This window comes from Lepisosteus platostomus, chromosome 3, assembly GCF_059453375.1.
Source record: "Lepisosteus platostomus isolate fLepPlt1 chromosome 3, fLepPlt1.hap1, whole genome shotgun sequence".
NCBI lineage: Eukaryota > Metazoa > Chordata > Actinopteri > Semionotiformes > Lepisosteidae > Lepisosteus > Lepisosteus platostomus.
Genome location: NC_142613.1, coordinates 65,398,187 through 65,413,781, shown reverse-complemented (window position 1 = coordinate 65,413,781; position 15,595 = coordinate 65,398,187). Strand labels below are relative to the sequence as shown.

The 15,595-nt window shown below is 36.4% G+C and overlaps 1 protein-coding gene across 2 annotated transcripts in view; it reads right to left on the bottom strand.

The window, feature by feature from the left end:
• dlgap2a (discs, large (Drosophila) homolog-associated protein 2a) overlaps positions 1 to 15,595 on the bottom strand; it is a 416,982-nt gene that overhangs the window by 256,026 nt on the left and 145,361 nt on the right. The window contains exon 1 of one of the 2 annotated variants that reach the window (XM_088626475.1): positions 6,063 to 6,280. The exons of the other annotated variant lie outside the window; for it this stretch is intronic. The gene's annotated coding sequence lies outside the window, so the exon portion shown is untranslated. Of the gene's footprint in view, positions 1 to 6,062; positions 6,281 to 15,595 lie in introns of those variants that run through there. 2 annotated transcript variants of the gene reach the window in all.

Here is a 15,595-nt window from a genome sequence, read left to right as displayed (position 1 = left end):
TATGATCTCCCTCTAGCCTATACTTTATATGTAATATAGTTCACCGGAGCAAACATGTTACAGAAGTGACATCACCCCCTTGAGACCTAGACAATATAAACTCAGCAGAGATTGTTGCTGTCTAGAGAGTGGTGTTGAGTGCTTTTGAACTGGCAAGTAACTATGCTAGAATCCCTGTAGGGGCAGTGCAGAGCTATAGACCTTGCATTTTGTATATAACCATTGGGTTGACAATTTTGAAAATAAAAATCAAATTAATTATTATTAATACAAAAATATTATTTTATTTTAAGGATAAAACTATTATATATTTTATTGTTTACATAAAACCATTATTTCAACCATTTTTGTGAAAAAAGTACGAGGTGTAACATGATCAAGGATTTTTTTTTTCAAACTTGGATCCTCATATAGGGTTATCCAGATATTGGGAGCACACTATCTTCTCAAACATTTTTCTCCTCATTTCTGAGGAAATGTGTTGATGAATGTTTAAGCGCGCAAAACTGGAAATTCCAAATCAGTCCAATATCAATCCCATTCAATTCCTTATATTAATTGTGTGCTCAAAACCACAAATGGATTAATGACATTTCGCTTTTAAGCTGTGTAGAAACTGGGTGTGGTGGAAATTTTTTTTAGGTTGATCATTGAACAATGATCATTGATCAACGGCCTGGACTTACTGTAAGTGTCCCCTTTAGTTTTTTTTTCCAAATTGTTCCTTGGTTCAAGCATATTTCACATTTTCCTGAGGGCCTTCTTCTGGTTTCGTTTTTTACAGAAGAGGTCACAACAGATACTACCAAGTCTTTAGCACATTTCATTCTTGATGTTTTCTCTGGAGCCAGGGAGACTACCTTTCGACAAATAATGTATACATTTTTTCCTTAATTAGTCATGAGTGTTTGAGTTGGTGAAAATCAGATTGCTCGGTAGTCCAAACAGTCAGAAGCAATTGAATGTTGTTACCTAGATTAATGCCCTCTACACTTGATGAACCATCTGGCACATACTGTAATTTTCCACAGTCATGCTTTTAACCAGATCACCATCATTAGTGACCACCACATCAGTAGCACAACGCACACCTGCCTGCTCCTCTGGGCTTCCTGGATTTCTAGTTTGTCAGAACTGCCTTTTGTTTGAGCCATTTTATTGCATTAATTGGGCGGCAAATTCACAAATACTGTGAAAAGGGCTGATCAACAGTACAAGCTGCTTAAAGGTTTCTGCACATATGACATCATTCTGCCACTCCTCTTACCTGTACTGTACGTGCCATTGAAGTCAACAGTGCAGTCTGTACTGGCATCATGCACAAGGCATCAAGATCACAATAAATCACAAGGTGTCTGCATATGTTCTGAGTTTTTTTCTGCATTTTGCTATTTTTAAATTACTAAATGCAGATGTTAAAATGTTCCTGTCACAAGCAGGTACCAGATCTGTGCTGAGAAATACAGGAGTGTGGACAGTCTCAATTTCAGATCTGCCAGAGCTGTGTTCCAGTAAGATTTAGTGCAAATTAAGCACAGCATACAGAACTAGGTAAGAGACAGTTCAGAATTTAGTATTTCCAAGAGCATTTACGTTTTTCTTTTTTCAGGAATGAAAGCTTTTAATCATAACTTAGGGCAGTTAAAATTTCTTCAAAACCACAACCTTTGTTGAATTTGTGTGTTCAATTTTAGGAAGACTATTTTTATGCTGTGTTTACCTTCTACACTTACCAACACAATACGAACAGTACATGAACAGCCTGTGTGCTTTCGATATACACCTAGCCATAAATATTTCTAATTTCTGTAACCAAGTTTCATTGTTATGCAATAACTTCACATCGAAGAGGCCAGCTATATTAAAAATGCTCCCTCTCTCAAAAACAGCATTGAACACTCCATTTGCATCAAGCTCTACATGAGGAAGAATGTCAAGCTACAAAATATTATGAGTTTGTGTTTGTTCACCTTTTTGCACGGTACTTTGTCATAGATGTCATAGTTGAACAGTATTCTCTCAAAGCCAAAGCTACTTATTGAGGGCTCTGTATGCTGCTCCTTTTAAATTACTCAGAAGGCCATTCCTGATTTTGCACAAATTGTGATGTATTCCCTCGACCTGTCACGGGCTTGATGAGTGCAGTGTCGTGGGTGTAGTTCAAGTGTAGTGTACCCCAGGAGTGAACTGTATCAAAGAAAAGAAAAATTAAAATGTGTAATGGAACCTCTCAGCACACTAGGCATCACTCAAATTAATTTCCAGCATTAAAGAAATGACCACATTCAGTGAACAACACTGGAAACTCATAACAGGTCACCCTAATAGATTTTAATAGACATTGTATTTTATTTCTGTGTCCTGTTGAAGTCTTATTGCTGCTCCAAAACTGTCTATACTCTTATGTCTAACTTTAGACTTAGACATAAGACTTATGTCTAATTCAAAATCTTCAATGGCCCTGGAAAAGCCAACCCAGTGGGCACCTTACAATCAACAGTGAAGCACAAACCTGAGGACAGGATTTGAAATCTCAGCATGTGGAAGTGCATTTAAAACTTAGAACAGGAAGTACTTCTTAATGTAACAGTTTCTGGGAGTATGGAAGAAGGAACTCCACCATGTTGTTGAAGCTACTGTAATACCCTGGAGATACTTGGATCAAATAGCAATTTGCTACTGAATGGGGTTACATTCCTCTCGACATTTATAAAATGTCTTATGTTCTTACATACTGTAAGACAGAATACACTGTTGTCCACAACAGTATGAAATTATCTTTTATTTTAAAATAAAAGAGTGAAAAATAAGACAGTATTCTACATTGGGACAAGTAAGCATAAATAAACAAAATTTTGACTGTCGGGCCTTGTTCAGGTGTTCACACCCGAAGAAGGCTCAAGTGCTGCAATGTTGTGTTTCTTTATTACACATTTCTATGTGGAAATAATGTGAATTTAATCTTTATACATTCCTTTGCAGCCAATAAACACAATAAACTATGATGCAGCTCCCTGCTTGACAATTCTACAATGACAGTTACATTGAGTCCTTAGCTTTCAGTTTCTATATTCAGAGGACTTTTTTTTTTAAATGCATGTTCATTTTCTGCTGAGAGAAGCAAATAAAACCAATGAACTTTGAAGGAATACTGGGGATTATTAACAAATAGAAATCACCAATAGTAAAATAGTCAAGATTGTGACCTGAATTCAGATTCTTATCAGCATTGATTTTAATACATTTTTTTTTAATTGTACATGAACAAAATGCCTATTTCTTCTATTCCAACTTTTGCCCTAAGTTTGCAGGAGATAGTGTCTGTGCCTGGATAACTCAAGTTAACTTTTAGTTGCTGTTTTAAAATATCCAAGACCTGTCATTTATTTAACTTACCTCAACTAAAACATTTGGCTTGTCTTTTGTTATCTTACACTTTTAATTGTCCACATGGTGTTCACATTAGAAAATCCTCATTTCTCAAGACTTCAGGAGTAACTTAGCAGGTATCATAGAGTTTTCTTCATTATGTCTTGTCACCTATGTGCTTTTCCTGGACTTGTTTTAGAGCCAGCCATATAATCACCAGTTCTTTTATGCAGTTTTACAATTATGAATATCAATAATCCATGGTAGAAAAAACCTTTACAATTTAATGCATTAGCCTGCCTCTGGATGTATAATGCTAAACCTTACTCTACTTCCTCCACTTTGAAATTAAATGTTACAGTCACTGTTTTCTACACATTCTGTTTACGCACCCAATAAAAATGGTTTTGGACCATACTTTGCATAACTGGGAATGTTTGAGATAATATTCATTTAAAAGTAACTCACTGCACTGCATTGTCTCCCTTCAAGGATTACTTTAGCATTGACAAAACAAGCAGTTCTTGAAAAGAGTGTCGTGATTTGGAAAGCCTTGAAAATGGGAAAAGTGGTTATAAGAAGAACATAGGTAAATTACCATCATTGATCTGTTTTGTATTAAAATGTCAGTTTCCCAATGGAATGTTTTAGACATATTTGTAAAGCATTTTTTTATTTGAATATGATTAAGAAAGGTTTCACTTTTTTGAATGGTTAAAGTGCATTACTTAATTTATATACATTTTAAAAAAACAAAACAAATCCTTTTTTTCTGGATCTATGTACCATCAAGGTTATTTATTGCGTGGGAATAACCACCAATGGAAGACGTATGGCTCTGAAAAGACTGTAGAATAATGTAATTCAAACTATGGAAAAGCCCGATATACAATGTGATTCAAGTAGGAGTTTTTGCTCAGTATATAGAAATCGTGAAGAGCAATGAGCGACCAATTCTAGGAATAAGCTTTGTATTCAAGGACATGGATATAAAGCAAATACTGTAGGTCAATTTACCCAAGTACAAAAAAGCACAGCAAAGCCATTTTAAATGACAGTGAAATATCTATTCTACTATAGAGAAACACGGCCATAAGGATACTGGAACACTTTTAGTCAACTGGATAGGAAGAGCACATACTGAATGCAAAGGCAAGTAAGAAGTGGTGTATCCACAATATGTCATTTTCACCCATCATCTATTTATATTTTCATATTTATATTTAACACATACCTATTGATTTCATGGTCAAGATAAGAAGGATAGCTGAGCTAATTCACATATAAAACTTACAAATTTTATTCTGCTCTAAATGAGTGAAGGTGTTTGCACTTATAGTCAAATACTATTTCATCTTGGTGAGTGGTTAAGAATAAAATACTCCAATTACAATAAACAGCTGAATAACATTTCATTCACCATATTTTCACAATGCTACCAGAATCAAAATATTCTCATAGTTTTTAATGATTAGATACTAACAACATTTATGCTCATAGGATAAATGATAAAATTGCAGTGAGTTATAATTTGTATTCATATCCACTGAAAATCAAGATTTAAAATCATGGTATTCCAGCAAAAATTGAAATCTAAGCATTTTATTTGTTGGATCATGAAATATCCAGCCGAGGAAACCTTAAAAAGACTGATATCTAGGAGCACTAGTATAGTACTGTTTCAGATGTATTTCTTCATTACACATTATACTGTACCTTTGTGCCTTTGCTTCAGCTTAGTTTACAGTGTCTAAAATGTGAACGTTTTTAATACACATTACACTAAAACATGTGCTGAAATTATATATTCTTGATGTGATTCAGATAATTCCTGTCAGGCTTTTACCCAGTGAGCTCAACCAGTGACTGTGTTGTCTACACTTACAAGAGCAAATCAAGACATTTTCAGTTAGTACAAAGATTAACAGAAGCAGACATTTCACACTTTCTGTATTACAATTTCCCAGACCACCGCAGTCATAGAAACAGTGTTTAGCTTAACTGCATTATGCACAGCACCACGATGTAAAATATGCTGTTCTGTTTTTCACTGAACCAGAAAAGCACATTTTCCTACTTTGATCAAGTGTCCCTTGAACAGGAGTATTGCTAGGCAACATTATTCTCAGGCTGCTTAATTCTTTGATTTAAAAAATCCCATCCAACCACAGGGAAGGCAAAAACACTGTACAGAATGATACATTTACAGGCATTTCTAATACCACCTTAGAGACATTCTAACCTTTCGCACATATAGTCATTTCTGTTGAAGCAAAGAAATGCATGTTATATTCCCTTCTAGGTATTCAGATGCATGGAATTGCGAGACAGAATCTTAACCTTCAAGACTGTGATCTGCACACAGATGAAACTGAACAGCTGAAAGCAATAAAAATGCACTGCATTTGGATGCTTTCATTGTGTCCTTGTTTTATCACTTCTGTCACATCCATTTAATATAATATAAGCTCTATAGTTAAAGCTGTATTAATTGTAACTTCCAACATGAATCTCCAACCACCCCCAATTCATACACACACACAATACTCAGAAAATCACAGCTTATTTCAGACTTTCCAATTCTGGATGGATTAGAATTTTGGTTTCAAGAAAAATAAAATGACTCCAGTTGGTTACATGCTAATTTTTTTTAAAGTAAGGAGAAAATATTAAACAGATCACCACGGACTTACCTTGGAGGGTTGCTATATGCTGGTGACATCTGAATATACTGGCTTATTCTTCACAAGGTGACAGAAAAAGACAAAATAATCATAAGAGAAAGGTTTTGCTTAGAGTCAGGATAGGAGTAATTGTAGATGTTTCTTTATTTTTTATCCAAGCCCTCTGAAAAAAAGGATGCTCTGCTTTCACCAAGACTACTTTTCAGCTCAGCATAAAACCCTCTACTGCAGCATTGTGGCTAGCAGAGGCTCACAATACATGTTCCATATAGGCAAGCACAATTCAAAACACGGATCTGGAGTACACTCCACTTGGATGTGGAATTCAGCCTTCAGACCAGAGGCATCTTCTCCTAGTAAATGTACCTCTATAGCCTTTAATCTTTTTCAAAATCTTATAAGGCAGGGTGACTTACTTTTATTTTTCCAAATGCATATTTCTAACCAGATTTAACAGCAGCATTCCCATTAAGAGTGAAACCACGTATTGTGATGACATCATTTGTTCTGTTTGCCAAAAATGGACAATTTCCTTGCAAGCGTCATCGCCATTGACGACAGACATCTTTATCATTACAAGTGGGATCCGTAGGCTGAAAGACTGATGGGGTCCTATCAATCTGCAGCAGTTTCTGGTGATGTAACATTAAAAATCCTGTGTGTTCACCTACATATGACTACATATTTAGATATTCACACAAAGTGCTAAGTTATTATGCCAATAACACAAAACACAATAAGAAATACAAACAAATGCACATATACTTACACACAAAACTGTACATATAGTACAATATGTCTAAATAAACATCTATATCAACACACGTATTTATACATAAAGATTACATTTCATTTGTACACTACTTTACCTATGTATAAAGAGTTAAGTACCTAAAAAGGTTAAAAGGATAAATGGGACACGATCTTTTGCTACCCATATTTTATTTTCACAAAACTTACCAATTCACATATAAACATAGACAGAGATTGAAACATTCAATAGACAGATAAGTAGATGTTTTTTTTTAAACTGAAGTTATGGTCAATTCAGTAAAACACCACTAAAAAGAAATCCTGCCACTAAACTTATCACCAATTTAATTTATTTTGTCATGTAATCACTGGTGTGGTTTAAAATTACATGCAGTTTAGAAACTTCACATTCTCCAGTGTACATACAATACAGTGTATAAGGTACTGTACAGTATGTAACCTCTGTAATTCTCTATACTGGTATAATTTCCTTATACAATAATATGAAAAGCTGGGGTGGTACTGTGGCACAGTTTTTAGCATTGGGACCCCGGGTTCAATTCCAGAGGTGTTAATCGGTCTGGATTTTGTATTTTTTCCTCATTTTTGTGCGGGCTCCCTCTGGGTGCTCCAGTTTCCTCCAACAGTTCAAAGACATACAGGTAGCTTAATTGGCTTCTATTATAAACAGGCCCTGGTGTGAGAGTGAGCAAGAATGTGAGTCCTCTGATGGACAAGCATGCTGTGTTCAGGGTGTATCCCACCTTACGCCAGTTGTTTGATGAGATAGACTCCAGTTCCCCCCTCCCCACCAAACCCTGAAATGGATGCAGCAGTTAGAAAATGTATGGATAATAATAGTTACAAATGAGGGAAAACTGTTCAACTCATTTAGCCAGTTTGCCAGTTAGTAGCTTATTGATCCCAGAGTGCCATCCAGCTGTTTCTTGTAAAAAGCAAGGGCATTCTTTTTGACAGCGCATGGCTGGGCAGATTTCTCCACACTCCCACCATCCTTTGTGGAACAAAGTGCCTCCTATGCTCAGTTTTAAAAGTGCTTACATGGGACAGCCTGGAGAATAACCATTTGTATAACATGACATATACTGTACACTAATAGTGCAAATCAAGAGAGCTCCCTTGCTCAAGGGTATAACAGCACTGTCCCACCTGGCATTTGAAACCTAACTACTACTACTGCTGCGGATTTAACACAGTGTGGCTAAAAGAGGAACATAAATAATTTATTCATGTCAAAAGGAGGCATGGATAGTCTTGGGAGGCCACAGGTCTTATGTATAGCAAAAACATCAAAATCCTATCATACACATTTAACCAATTTCAGCAGTACCTTTCTCTTTTCTGACTAAATATCAAGTAATTTCCTGGCAATAGAAGCTGTACCAGGCTTTATATATTTAGCTCTGAAATGAAGTTTAAAAAAAAATCACCATGGCATTAATTACAATATGCCTGGTTTTGAAAATATGCAAAACAGATAACAAAAATAGAAACAGCAAATTAAAGCTCGATAATATTTCAGTGACAGTCCCTTCAGATATTGTGTAGAATTGGCAATGTCCTAAATTCTACGAAAGAACTGAAAAATAACATTGGAAACATACAGTATAGACCCTAAGATGAATGTAAATCCAGGGATTCAAGATGAAATTATCTAGAATTCACCAAAACTTTTAGGTGCATTAAAACCATTCTCTGCAAAACAAGTGATAATGAAAAATACAGGTAATATCTGTACATTTGTGGGTAAAGATTGTATTTACAGATAGCAGCAGAAAAACAGATGTTCACTGTAAGAAAGAAGCAGATTTTTACAGTAAGAAAAACACGAGAGTTATTTATTTCCTAGCCTAACGTGAGATTAGAGTGAGAACATTAGAAAAGAGGACAGTTGACAGATTGAGCACATGTGATTCTGCTTCTCTGTAGTCCCTTAGCTAGTGCTGATGGTACTGGGAACAATCCTCCTGTCCCTCCAATTCTGACATCCCCTGGGACTCACCTCCTCACAAAGCGGCAATTCAGAGCAGCCAATCAACCCTGCATGCTTCTGGGAAATGGGAAAAAGTCATGCAGACATGGAGGTAACATGCAAGTGTCCCAGGCCATATTGAAACCCAGGACCCTCGAACTCAGAGGCAATAGTACTGCCCAGTAACAAGAAACAAGTAGGAAACAGAGTGATAGTGGAATGCACTTTTCAGCTCATGTCAAGATGGGTTTGCAGCCAAATGTGGAGTACAGTATTTCACTCTTTCTTTGGCTTTTCAGCATGGAATCAACTTCCACTTATTCTTTTCACACAAGAGCAGAGCCAAACAAAGTACTCATGAAATACTGCTAATAAGATCCTGCATCAATATTTTACCACACACGATGAACACCACATTTCTGAAATTTGTTGAAATATCAGCCACAATCACAGCCATTCAGTACTACTAGATGTTACTGATGATACCATGTAATGTGTAGGTGGTGACTTCTTTCAGTTGGTAGCTAAATTTGCTATCTAAGCAGTCGTATAACAATATTGCCTTTACACAAAGAGTTTTCCATGATCTGAGAGGTCATAATTAGGGACATAATTATGATACTCTTAAGTCAATATGAGTTGCTGTGAAACTTGATTATTGTGGTTGAATTTTTGCTTGAAATTCCCAATCAGACTGCAGGGCCGTACTGGGTTCTTAATTGTGATATCACATAAACCATTACTACTGAAAAATGGCCATTTAATTAATTTTTATGCACCTGAATTTATTTAACTAAACTACTTTGAGTACTACTTGTATATAATAATAATAATAATAATAATAATAATAATAATAATAATAATAATAATAATAATAATAATAATAATAATAATAATGATGTTACATATTTTAGTATTAGATTTTTCTGTGCAGTTTTTGCTGCTTTTTAACTTCTTTAAACTTTGAAGGTGTTCAGTTTGAGCATTCAAATTTTTACTAAAAATACATTACAAAATGTTACAACAGAATGGAACATCATTGGATGGGGTGGTTGGGTGATTACTTTTGCAAGACAGTATAGAAAGCAGTATTATTATACGATCCACATATTTTAAATTAATTTGATAACACTGTTTAAAGTTGGAAAGCATATTGGAAAACATTAAATACTAAAGGAACATTAAACATTAAAATACTTGAAAAATGAATATTAATTGTTTTTTACAGTGCTAAAATGTTACATTTTCTATAGTATTTCAATTGCAATTACTGTTTGCTTTTATATACAATATAATCTACAAAAGCCATTATTATTAACATTGATTTTATTATCTTAAACACATAAGAAAAAGGTCACAAACAAGAGGAGGCCACTTGACCTAACAATGTTTGATAAATTAATTGTTTTTTTACAGAAGGCAAAGAAATATAAGCTCTTCAGAAAAACTGTTTCCTTCTTTTCTGTTTTATAAATACAATTGCTCCACTGAAGGTGAAAAAGGCTGTGGATTTCCCATCTGCTGTCAACATTCTAGCCAGAAGAAAATAATAAAATGGCAACAGAAAGGGGACTAAAAATTAGGAAACAGGGAGAGCAATAAACTGGAAATGTTCTTGAAAATTTGTCTGAAACATTTTACATCTGCTTAGATTGGAGCCATTGTAGTCTCCAATTCTGGTACAGCAGAACACTAGTCTTTCAGTTTTTACAGGTATCGTCAATAAGAGGCTAAAGATCACATTCATCTTCTAGGAAAGCCAATAAACAATTCACTTAAGTAATTGTTTTTTTTTTGTTTTTTTTTTTGGAGAGAGGCTGGTTAGAATGAACACTAGATGAGTCTGTGTTTCTCCCTGACCAGAGCTAGAGATCCCTACTTGAATGGATTCCATTCATCAGAGTAACCATGAACGGGCATGGAAATGCAACTGCAGGTTCACTCAAAGGGAATTAAATGAACAAGCTGGGCAATCAGAATGGAATCTCATTCGGGTTCACACCATGCAACGAGACAATCATTTCTATGGATGTTGTTCCGCAGACCTAACTTGTCCACAAATCACTTGCAAGAAATCGCGCATTTGGAATGGCATGATTCTTCAAGTGCAACAGCAACAAAATGAGGTGTAACTTTCTGTTAGACAGGTCCCTCTATTTTTTAACCTCTTTATCCAATTCAGGGTCGTGGGGAAACCCATGCCTAGTGTATCTCAGTAAGCAATGGGCATTTATAAGGTGTTTTATAATGTGCTATTTTATAATAAGGTGCTTTATTTACAAAAATGATCTTAGAACTTGGAAGATCAAGAATGTCAAAAAATAAAAACAGCTACTTTTATGGAACTTCATTGCACTTTAAATAGTGATTAAGTGATTAAGCCACTTAGCAAATGTTAAACAGTACTTCTTTAACTCTTTAAAAGACTCTATACTAATGCACCCAGCTGTGGACCTCAGGATCTGAAATAGCAGCAGATTTTCTGTCTCTGGAATTATGTCACCTGAAAATAGTCCTAAATTGAACCAATTAAGGTTTATCCAGGCTAGTCTATTTTCCACAGTTTTCAGATGTTCGTGAATTTAACAGACTTGCATGAGGAACTTGTTGGACTGTCTCCCACCCAAACATTATCCAGTAGTGGGGATTTGGAGCCTATCCCGACAAACCATGGTTGCAAGTTAGGATACACCCTGGATGGGACACCAGTCTATCACAGGGCACATACTGTACACAGACACGCACAAACTCACACCAGGTCTAATTGTCCTAGAAGCCACTTAACCTGTAGCAGCACTTCATTGGACTGTGGGAGAAAAAAGGATTACCCGCTGAAAACCCACACAAACAAACAAAGAATATACAGCACAGACTACACATAGATAGCATACCAGGAATTGAACCCTGGCGAGGCAGCAATAATATAATAATAATAAACTTTATTTTATATAGCGCCTTTAAAGGTGGCTTCTCAAAGTGCTTTACAAGATGACAATAACAATAAATAAGAAGAGTATAACAATAAATAAGGAGAATACACAAGATAAGACACAATTACAATATATAGAGGAGACCGTGGATGGTGGTACTAAGAAGAGCAGAGGGGTGAAGAATGGAACCAGTTAAGTAAAGGCTTTTCTGAAGAAGAGGGTTTTGAGTCTGGATTTGAAGGAGTTTAGAGAAGGTGACTCTCTGATATCCTTGGGCAAAGAGTTCCAGAGCTTGGGGGCATAACAGGAGAAGCCCCTGTCACCCATACAATGTAGACAGGCTTGGGGGACAGTAAGGAGGGCAGAATTTGAAGAGTGGAGGTTGCGAGGTGGGGAGTAGGGCGATAATAGTTCAGACAGGTACTGAGGTGCCAAGCCATGCAGAGCCTTATAGGTGAGCATGAGGATTTTAAAGTCTACACGGAATTTGACAGGAAGCCAGTGCAAGGACTCCAGGACAGGAGTAATGTGAATACTTGCACTAGACCTGGTCAGGATTCTGTATGGTGAATTTTGGACATACTGCAGTTGTTTGTTCAGAGTAGATTTTGATACTCCTGCGAGTAGAGCATTACAGTAGTCAATTCGAGAGAATACAAATGTGTTGATCAGCTTTTCAGCCACAGTTAATGATAGCATAGGGCGTAGTTTTGCGATATTTCTAAGGTGGAAAAAGATGTTTTGACAGTATTCTGAACATGTGGGTCGAATGTTAAGCCAGAATCGAATATAACCCCAAGGTTTTTCAATTTTGATTGAAAGTACAGAGCCATCTACAGAAAGGGTTACAGGACTGGCTTTACGAAGTTGATGGGGAGTACCAATAAGCATGACTTCAGTCTTGTCGCAGTAGAGATGAAGGAAGTTTTGAGTCATCCAAATTTTTATGTCAGAGATGCACACATCCACATCAGTGTCAGGTTTGGTATGGATGCAATGCTAACCACAGTGCCACCATGCTGATATTCTGGATTTTATTTTTGGTCTAAACCATTTTCTCATATCCTTCCCTGATTTCCAACAAGTCCTTGTTCCCTATCATTTACTTTCAAGTATCAGGAGTTTGAATGGGAAACAGTGCACCAGCATATGCAAAAAAAAAAGAGTCCAGGATTGTTGTTTACCTTACGACATTTTCTGAAGTTAAAGCAATTGTACCACATACTGCAGGATTTCACCTACTGTAGTTAATCTTCTTTCCAATTGCTTTCTGGAATATGTAGTTTCCTCTGTCATACATTACATTGGTAGGACAACAAACTTCATCAAGCAACAGTAAAGACTTCCTAACAGTCTTGGCCCAAAATACACTTCTTCTGTCACCATGACCCATGTTCTGTCACACATACTGTACAGTAGCACATCTCTAAAGCAGCTCATAACAGATCAGGGTAGAGGGGAATTGCTTGGTCTCCTACAGGTGATAAATCATACAGTGGAAATATAGTCTATATGATTTCTCCTTAGTTTAACTGTCACAACATAATTATTTTTTTTTATTTTAATCTTCAGTTGTTTTGGAAGTTGTAAATATTTAAAAAGCTGGATTAGATAGATCTGCCAAGTGTTTTTGGCTTTGTCACTTATTTGTATTTCTGAACCTCGCAGAAAAGAATGTATGAGGTGAATAAAGTTTCACTTAACAGTGAACAGTTTCACTTTCTTGTACACAGCTCAGCATACTGTACATTCTGTATTTTCTTCTGTAAATACTGTAAGCGCATTACCATCATCAAATGGAATTGGAATTGGAACTTTAGACAATACCAAATCCGGAGATCTGTGTTCAAATTGCAGTCATGCAGCCTATCATCATTTGCAAATTTCAATCATGCAGCCTGATGCTGCTGAGTCATAACCCATTGTAAGGGTGCCTGTTTTAAATACCAGAAGCCTGAGCTGTCTGATTACTAGTCAGGCTCGTGGGTCTTCTACGATGCCTGATGTCTAATCCATTGGAGAAGTTGCTGTTCTGAATCACAACCCTGAGCAGTTCCTTCTGGGATATTATACATAGCATTGTGAGTCTGAATACTCCAAATAATAAGTAGTAGAATGAGTACTTCCTACCAATTTGGAGTGCTGATAGAGTGTAGTTTTGGTGAGTGGCTGGTCTCTTAATGCTTTAACAATATAATTTTGTGATGAGGTGTGATGTTCAGAATGAACATAGGAAAATATATATAATATATCATATAAGAAAGGATGCAATTGGGAAGAGGCTAATTGCCTGAACTAGCCTGTTTGGTAGTTAGTAACTAAGTGATCTAAGGATCAATTACATCACCCTAAAGCATTCACCCCTTATCTGTATTGTCTTTTTCCTATTAACCAATTTCTCAGTCCAGGTACACATACTGTATTTCCCCACTGTAATTTGAAAACTGAAGTGCACCCTCTCTCCCTCTAATTAAGGTATAATTTCATTGTGAAGGCAAACCTGTCTTCTTTTTTTGCGTGTAACCATCAGCTTTGTACAGGCAAACTCACATGAATGCATTTTTCTCCACTTATGTGTTTTCACACTTTCTGTCATTTCAGACAAGGGAGCTAAAGAGGAAAGTGAAACAGGGAGGTGGGCTGTGATATTTTCTGCAAGCATCTCTCGGCCTCTCATAATTGTAATGACATCAGTATGATTTCATTCTCCAACAAGTCACCGGAGAAGATGGACACCATCTCACGTTTGGCAGCATCCAGCCCAAAATACCAGAGGACTTGGGGATTGAAGAGGAGGATGTTTGTCCCGAACAGGACAGAACAACTCTCCTGGCTGTTTGGTCCATCCATTTTCCCCACCTTGGTTTGAGCTGGTAGGAAAGACGTGGGAATGGGAGGACCACTCGTACAGTATGTTAGAACTACAGGTCTGCCATTATAGGCCTCAAGACTGGCTTACATTTTAATACATTACTTAAACAAATACCGAACAAACACCTGGTTTCAGAGTATTCAGAGAATCAGAGATCTGTATACCTGACTCACTGTATACAGAAGTGCTTTATAGAAGTACTCGTACAAAAAAGGTATTAGTGTCTGAGTAGTCCACACCTGCACACGTTGACACATACAGTACATATGCCAGAGCTTGTTAGGAAAATGTATTACAGTATTTAACAGTACAAAACAGATATAAGTCACGATAGCACGATTTGTATAAGGCTATCTGGAATATTCATAGTGTCACTGTGTTAAAAGTATTATTAACCTTGGAAAAAGGTTTATTTCATATGTATCCTGGCAGTCATAGTTTTTTATATTAAAGCTAGTGTCAATTCCTGCAATTCCAGATTGTGTTTCCCTTCATAATACAAGGTCATATTGCAAAAGGCTGATCAGTTGGGTGTGAAAATATGTCTTCTTCTGCATGGTTTCATTTCTACATATTAGGCACAAAATATGTTGTAGTAGTTTTCAATTAATGCGATAGGATGATGACAAATAAATATAGCTGAGCATCACAATTCAAGTAATATTTGTCTATTTTATTTGACATGACAGTGGGCACTATTGTTGCATGGCCTGGATCCTGGGTTTAATTTTGGACTGGGGTATCCTGTGTCCTGTTCATTCTTGCCATTTCTGCTGGTGCTGGTTTGTTTTCCAATTTACTCATCCCATCCAAAGACATGCTCTCTAGGTTAAATGGGGTCTCTAAATTGTCTGCATGTGCTTGTGTGTGTGTTTGCCCTAAGATGGACTGGCATCCAATCCAGGATGTACTCTCGCCTTCTGCCTCTATCTTCATTTTGGTGTTTGTTTCCAAAAAAAGAACATACAGTACTGTAGGTTGTGTGACCGGGTGG